Source organism: Barbus barbus (genome assembly GCF_936440315.1).
Source record: "Barbus barbus genome assembly, chromosome: 1".
NCBI lineage: Eukaryota > Metazoa > Chordata > Actinopteri > Cypriniformes > Cyprinidae > Barbus > Barbus barbus.
The window spans coordinates 1,586,092-1,594,894 of NC_136729.1; positions in this window are offsets into that span (position 1 = coordinate 1,586,092).

Here is an 8,803-nt window from a genome sequence, read left to right on the forward strand (position 1 = left end):
ATGACTGTCATTTTAGCCACATTATGAATGTTGGATTTGGTTCTTGAATGTTACAGTAAGTTTAAAAATAAACTGGTGTGTAAAGTTCTAAGCTGAAAAGAAAAAAACCTATTAAAACAAATTGTAAACTGGAAAGCAAGATGACACCTGCAGGTCAACACCTGTCCTGTAGAGGGAGCTCAAGAACCGAAAATGCCTGCGTCCCTATGTGCATACGATCCATCCTAAATTCTATGTGATATTAGTCATTTTCAGTACTATTTAGGGCAGATGGGTGGGTAGTATGCACATTGGGATGCAAGGAATAAGTTCTCCTTATACAATTATGATAGAACTACACTGTAAAGTTGGGAAAGTGATAAATTAAACAAGCATTATTGGAGTAAATTTGACAGGAAAATACTATTTCAGCCTTTTTACTTAAAAATGTGTTTATTCAATGGTTTACTTGCCATTTATTGGTAAATTTGAATTTTACTAGCAGTTTCTGAGTGAAAATTAAATTTCCTTTTTCTTTTTTCAGTGTATATGTGACAAAAGCATGAACTCAAAGAAATCGATTAAAGAAAAACCCCACTGCTTCCACAATCATAATAACGTTATTTCTTTTTCACTGTTTATTCCTTATGTTGTAACTTGCAGACTTCAGTTTGATGGATGACACAAATCTTTCACCACAGACAGTATAATCATGAGAATATTTTGTAATCATGTGAAATTACAAAATTTGCTGTCTTTTGATCATTTTAAAACATTTATTCAAAGACATGTAACTGTTTTAGTCTGTTTGTGTTGTAATATTTGTGATGAAACCGACTGCATTGCTGTCTCAGAGAATTTCTTCTGATTAAATAAAGGTTAAATAAAAAATAAATCAATGTTAAATGTATATTTATTTATTTAAGCTTAAAGCAAACATGTCTTTACACATCAGATCTTAAATTGAAGAATGCGGACTTTGTTGCTTTTTGTGTGTGTGTGAACACAACGTTGCTTCTGTAACTTTGAGAAAGTGCTTAGAATGCCAGTCACATTAATTTTACATGTATGCTCTTTTTGAATGACAGATGTTTTTCCCCTAGAGTTGAAACTGATGCATTACTAAAGATAATTATTATGCTTAAGGTGCAAGACAAAGCTGTTTACACAGGGGCGTAGCCATCATTTCAAAAGTGGGGGGGACGGAATGTCTAGTGTTATACCTGTTTTTTTGTTGTCGTTTTTTTTCAGTGAACCCTTGTCTAATTGACAGGTTTTATTTTTAATCATACCTTTTTGCTTAATATGCTTTATGATTATATTATTATATATGATTATAAAACAGAAGGAAAGAAAGAGAGAAAAAAGAGAAAGAAAGAAATACAACAGCTTGTCACTGGGACAGTACCCTTAAAAGCACATCTTTGTACCTTATTTACCTCAAAAAGTTTCATAGTTGTACATTACGGTACATATTGGTACTCTATATGTGCACCTTTTTGAGTATAAGTTACAAAGATGTCCTTATAAGGTGTAACGCCACACCAGCAGAGGGAGCTCTTGCCCTAGTACAGACTGTTACTGCTCCCTCTGCTTCTATGGTTACTTCCTGTTTGGCGGCCATATAAAGAGGACCATGCCAAACAGGCCTTGGCGAAGTCTTGTTCCGCTGTATCTGGACATTTCTGAGCGTTGTCATTATCTTGTTTTTGCCTTGCCTGTGTTTTGGACTCTGGACTGTTCTCTTGGTTATTGATTGTTTGCCGCCTGCCTTGACCATTGCCTGTGTTTCTGTTTACTCTCTTGCCTTGCCCTGGATGTTATTGTTTGCTGGTGATCGACCCTGCCTGCCTTGACCACGATTTGTATAATAAAGCTTGCGTTTGGATCTTATCCCTGTTGTCACGCTCCAGTCCTCATTACAGAAGACTTCGCCTACCACAGATCCAGCAGCTTTACCATCAACCATGAATCCTGAGGATTGTCTCGTGCGCCTCCGTCAAGGTGAGCTGCCCATTGAAGATTATGTGGCTAAGTTTTGTGAACTTTCCTACCAGACAGACTTTAAGGAAAGCTTCTTGAAAGACATTTTTCGGTTTGGACTAAGTAAAGAAATATCAAACTTAATGCCACGAAATACCCATCACTGGACTCTTACTCGTTATATTGATTTTGCTTTGTGTTTGAGTGGCTCTGCACTTACTGTGGGGACTGCTGATGAGGAACCCGGCTACCCTCCGGCATCCTCCACACCAGAGTATTCGAACGTCATGTCTGGAATTATTCACGCCTCAGCTCCTCAGCCAGAGTCTCTTCACGCCTCAGCTCCTCAGCCAGAGTCTCTTCACGCCTCAGCTCCTCAGCCAGAGTCTCTTCACGCCTCAGCTCCTCAGCCAGAGTCTCTTCACGCCTCAGCTCCTCAGCCAGAGTCTCTTCACGCCTCAGCTCCTCAGCCAGAGTCTCTTCACGCCTCAGCTCCTCAGCCAGAGTCTCTTCACGCCTCCGCCGAACTGACAAAGGCTGTTACCACAGATTCTAGGTCAGTCCTTCGAGTTCTGATATCCAGTGTGATGGACCCACCACTGATGTCGGTGCGAGAAGCAGGCATTCCCAAGGTCTCAACTCTGGATGTTACCGAGACTGTTCCCCTGACCTCAGTGCTCCCCGTTATGGCGGTCGCCATTCTGAGTGTGTGGGCTGCACACTGTGCTCCTGAGGCCTCTCCGGTCCACAAGCCTGTTCCAGTGCCACCAGAGGTGGCGGCTTCGGCTGCAGAACCTCCCGAAGTGGTGGTACCTACACCCGTATCCCGAGACTCCAGTTCTCAAGTCACGGCCAGGAGTGCCGATCCCGAATCCCGAGAATCCAGTTCTCATGTCACGGCCAGGAGTGCTGATCCCGAATCCCGAGAATCCAGTTCTCAGACTACGGCCCGGTGTGCCGATCCCGATCCCCGAGAATCCAGTTCTCCAGTCACGGCCAGGAGTGCTGATCCAGATCCCCGAGAATCCTGTTCTCCAGTCACGGCCAGGAGTGCCGTTCCTGATCCTCAAGTGCCCGCGCTGCAAGAGCGCCCTCAAGTGCCCGCTCCTCCAGAGCACCCTCGAGTGCCCGCTCCTCCAGAGCGCCCTCGAGTGCCCGCTCCTCCAGAGCGCCCTCGAGTGCCCGCTCCTCCAGAGTGCCCTCGAGTGCCCGCTCCTCCAGAGCGCCCCCTAGAGCCCGCTCCTCCAGAGCGCTCCCTAGTGCCCGCTCCTCCTGAGCGCCCCAAAGAGGCCGTCTGTGAACTCACGCCCTGTCCTGTCACGGCTAAAAAGGCCGTCTGCGAATCCTTGCCCTGCCCTGTCACAGCTATGGAGGCCGTCTGCGAATCCTTGTCCTGCCCAGTCACGGCAATGGAGGCTATCTGCATATCCTCCTCCTGTCCTACCACAGCCATAGAGACCTTTTACGAACTCTCGACCTGCCCGGTCACGGCCCCTGGGACCAGGGGGACTCTCTCTGTGTTGTCTGTCTCTGCTCTCCCTGTGGTGTCTGTCTCTGTTCTCCCTAGATCCCTGATCCTGCCATGGCTTCCTGACCAGTCCGCTCTACCGTGGAGATACTCTACCCAGTCTACGCCACACTGGTGGGCTCCGGCTCCGTCTACTCCGCCGTGGTGGTCAGCTGTCTGGCTCTGGGGGTCTCCCGCTCCGCCCAGGTGGGCTCTGGTCCCGTCCTGCCCTGCAACAAGGACTCTCCCAGTGTTGTCTGTCTCTGCTCTCTCTGTGTTGTCTGTCCTTGTTCTCCCCAGATCCCAGTCTCTGTCATGGGTTCCTGCTCGAGTCTGGTGGTTGTCTGCCCCGCCGTGGTGGTCTTATGCTCGGGTCTGGTGGTCATCTGCTCCGCCGTGGCGGTCCTCTGCTCCGGTCTGGTCATCTGCTCCGCCATGGTGGTCTTCTGCTCAGCCCTGGTGGGCTCTGACCCCGTCTGCTCCGTCCTGGTGGACTTTGACCCCGTCTGATCCACCCTGGTGGGATTTGGTCCCGTCTGCTTCGCCCTGGTGGGCTCCAGTCCCATCGTCTCCACCATGGCTTCCTACCCTACCAGCTCTGCTATGGCTTAACCTGTCGACTCCACCATGGACACATGCTCCACTGTACCACAGTTTGCCTTTGCTCCATGATCCAGGTCCTCCATTGCTCCATGATCCAGGTCCACTCCCTCTGCATGGACCTGGCCCTCCGTCCCACCCCCTGGTCTACTTCATTCCCACCACCCTCCTGGACTGTTTATTTGAGCGCCAGGAGTCGCTCCTTGAGGGGGGGATTCTGTAACGCCACACCAGCAGAGGGAGCTCTTGCCCTAGTACAGACTGTTACTGCTCCCTCTGCTTCTATGGTTACTTCCTGTTTGGCGGCCATATAAAGAGGACCATGCCAAACAGGCCTTGGCGAAGTCTTGTTCCGCTGTATCTGGACATTTCTGAGCGTTGTCATTATCTTGTTTTTGCCTTGCCTGTGTTTTGGACTCTGGACTGTTCTCTTGGTTATTGATTGTTTGCCGCCTGCCTTGACCATTGCCTGTGTTTCTGTTTACTCTCTTGCCTTGCCCTGGATGTTATTGTTTGCTGGTGATCGACCCTGCCTGCCTTGACCACGATTTGTATAATAAAGCTTGCGTTTGGATCTTATCCCTGTTGTCACGCTCCAGTCCTCATTACATAAGGGTACTATTGTTTACATATTTCAGATTGTATTTTGTGAGTGTTGTATGTACAGTACATGGCACACAGTAATGGATACTTGCACATTCACATACTTCTTTATTCTGTTCTGTTCTAGTCTGATTAGTCTATGTTAAAAGAAATATCTTATCATAGACAATGCTGTAAATAATCTTTACCTCTGAAGCCTCACTGAAACTCTCTGCCTCATTCACTCTCATCTATTCACTTCTGCCTCTGTCTACAGCAAATAAAGTAGTGTTTGAAACATCTACATACAGGGAATAGTGACATACAGAAGAAAATAACTAATCAAGTGCACTGCTGGACAATAACCAATCATTTGTATCCTAAATAATTTTTTAACACTTTAGAATGGGGAACACCTATTCACTATTAATTATTACTTTTGCCTCAATAAACTCTTAATTTACTGCTTATTAATAGCTTGTAAGGTAGTCGTTGTAGTTGTTAAGTTTAGGATTATGGGATGCAGAATATGATCATGAAGAATACAGAATTAATATGTGCTTAAGTACTAATTAACAACCAATATGCAAGCTAATAATTACCTACTGTAGTTAAACATGATAGCTGAGAAGTTGTTCATCATACTAATGTTATTTTTTACTTTTCTATATTTGACTAATTATGTGTTTTTATGATTGGTCCATATATAATCCTACAAACACGGTGTAAACGGTGTTAAAAGCCACTCTTCTCACCTGTCACTGTGTGTCGTCCTGATTCTGCTCTAACAAACCTAGGCTGACTGTTTCTTGTTCATTCTTGACAACACATAAAAACGTCAAATTAGTGCAATAATGACAGAGCACCTCTAAATGAAGATCGGTCCTGTATCAGATCAGTGCTTGCATACTTGATTGAAATACATCATGTAGATTTAGCAGAGTTAAACATGTCACAATGCTGCAAACGCTGTAAAATCTCAGTTCAACATTATCTTTATTCTTATTTGAAGGGTTCTGATAACATACATACGTGTTAAAATAAAAGACGTTACAAAAGAGTTACGGAAAAATACACTGAAAATAAATAAGTGCATGTTTGGCCAGGCAGCTTTTTATTTCTCCATATAATGAACATCAAAACTTGCTAATTATTCAACAAGAGCAATAGGCAGAGTCACTCAACATTATGCAACACTATTCGGATCCCACATGCCAATTTACGCTGCTTGACTTCTTCGTAAAAAAGGAGTGAAGAGTTGAACTCATCTCGACCTCTATGACCTCTAATGAATGATGGATACAGCGCGGGACCGCGGGCGCGAGCCTGGGCATGTCGTGACGTCACAAACTGAGTGACTGATTGCCATGGAAACGTAAACGTCATGTATAAATGATCTGGTCTCTTTGAATTTTAAATCATTCTGCATTTATATACATTGCTCCATTAAAACCTCAACATGTCGAGAACACAACTGTCCAATGAAAAAGTGCGTAATATACGCCCCTGGTTTACAGCAAAGGTGCCTTATTCCATTGCTAGGTAAGGCTGTCTGTTACACATGATCTGGTCTTTAAGATTTAATACTCATATTTGTATTCTTCAATCAGCCAAGAAGTACACTGACAAAGCCAGAGAAGAGCAGAGTACCTAGATGCATTACATTTATGCATTTTAGCAGACACTTTTATCCAAAGCGACTTACATTGCATTCAAGTTACAGTTTTTACATTTTATCAACTCTTGCTTTCCCTGGGAATCGAACCCATGACCTTAGCGTTGTTAGCGCCATGCTCTACTATTTGAGCTACAGGAAAGCCCTTTAATTCATTATTGATAATACCTAGAATATCAAAATCAACTGCGGGCGGGAGATCGTTTTCCTAACCATTAGGCCACAACTTCCCCTAAGTAAGGGAAAGAAACCAGTCGAATCATGTTGAGTACAATTGTGTACATGCGTTGGTGCATCTACATATCCATGTTTTGGTTCAGGAACAAGAGTGCCCAACATATTAAATCAAAGTTGTGTTGAATTGCCTTATTGTCTTATTGCCCTGTGGGTGGTAGGGTCAAGTCAAGTCACCTTTATTTATATAGCACTTTATATACTACAGATTGTGTCAAAGCAGCTTTAAAAAAAAAAAAAAAAAAAACAGAGATGAAAAGTAAGCAGATCTAGCCGTTTTTAGAGCTTTCTTTAAGGAGAAGTACTTTCCCTCTATGCAATACGAAACACCTCTAGTTTTGTTTTCTCCAGGCTGCTCTCTTTTAGACACGAGTGTGTTTGTTATACCACTGTGTCTTAAGTGCTAGAAAAGAGAGAGTCAAAAGCTTCTGTTGCACCATAAAGTTTTTCTGATCTATAGGATATGCTGTGGAATTGAGACAATTCGATAAGATTATTTACAACGTAGTCTTTTGTGGTAGAAGTGATGGTTCTATCATATTTGTAACAAGGAGCTGAATTTACAGCTTTAGTCAAATGGAGTTTACATGAGACTAGATAGTGATCTGAGATACTATCGCTCTGCTGCAGAATTTCAACACCATTAACATAAATTCTATGTGACAGTATTAAATCTAGAGTATGATTTTGACATTCAGTAGGTCCTGACACGTGTTGTCTAACCCCACTAAGGTAAAAAATCTCTATAAATGCTGATCCCATGCATCTTTTTCATTATCAACATAGATAATAAAAGGCCACGGCCTCTAGCATCAGTCGCTAGAGCGCCTCTTGAGATCAGGGGAGTGAGGTTTTACCTGCACAGCACTTACCCGCTGGCCTCTGCTACACAATCATCTGGTTTTAGCTAGGTTTCTGCCAAACATAGCATACCTAGGTTATGATCTGTGACCATATTGTTTACATAAGTCATCTTGCAAAGCTCCTTCATCACTGTGCTCTCAAAATTGCAGCCCTGGTCTGCATGGAGTCTGGTAGGGAAACCAAAGCCATGAAAAATACTTCCATAGCACCTTTGCCACAGTGACAGCCTTCTGATCTTAAGTGACACCCAGCCTAACTTAGATTTCATTAAGACTAGGAAATTCATAGAGATGGGTTCCATAGGGGCGCTACTGCTCACCAGCAGAGCTCAATTTTCGAGAGGGGTCTGTCTGCGGACTGCAAGAAGGGGCGTATCAAGAAGGAGGCGTAACTTGAAGTTGTCAAAATCACACAGAATCACGCGAGATGTCAAAACGAGATGTTGTCGAGTTGCGTCCAAAACCGCATACTCTCTGAGTAGGCACTTAATTAGGTACTTACTTAATAAGTGCTAAAAGAGTACTCTACAGCCTGAATGCGTTAAGTATGAAAGCGATTTGGGTAACATCCGCCATGTTTACGTTATCATGTGACCTACGACGTTATTAGAAGCGCAACAACTTAAAAGAAATGAGCGACAGGTTTAATTAATCCATCCGTAGAGTCTTGATATTGATTAAACTTGCCCATTGTGTGGTCTTGTTGAAGAAACAGCTGCACATTTATTTTGTGATTGTAGTATAGCCAATAAATTTTAGGTTGATAAGTTATTATATTTTTAAACCCACTAATGCGATCCACAGTTTTATACTTAGCCTCTTAACAGCCAAGAACATTCTTTTAAGGAAAAAAAAAGTTTTTTTTCATGTCTTTAAATTGTTCAGCGCATTTAGAATAATGTAAAAAAATTAATTAAATAAATAACTTATGAATGAAATATACTTTTTTATTTATGTTATGTCCTCGTTAGAGGACATCGGAACTCAATTTCTTTAAAAAAATTAAAAAGACATGAATGAACATGCAGATGCAAAACAATTGAGTTTTTAAAATCACCAATACATTTTTAGTTTAAGATTTTATTTTATTTTTTACCAAACTTTGTATAAAGATGATTCTCAACTATGTTATAACGGAATGATTTGATATACCTGTTTTTCTTTCTGCAAAATGTGTGTAAAATGGCCATAAATGGGTTTTCTCATTATATACAATGTATCTATAAACTGAATCTAATTAGCATATTAATGTGTTTTTGTATTCATGTATTGAAAAAAGAAGTGTAATAATGGGAGTAATAATTGACAAGATTTGTATAATAATATATAATATTTAATAGAATATTGAAATATAATTTATTTCCCTGTTCAACTGTTATG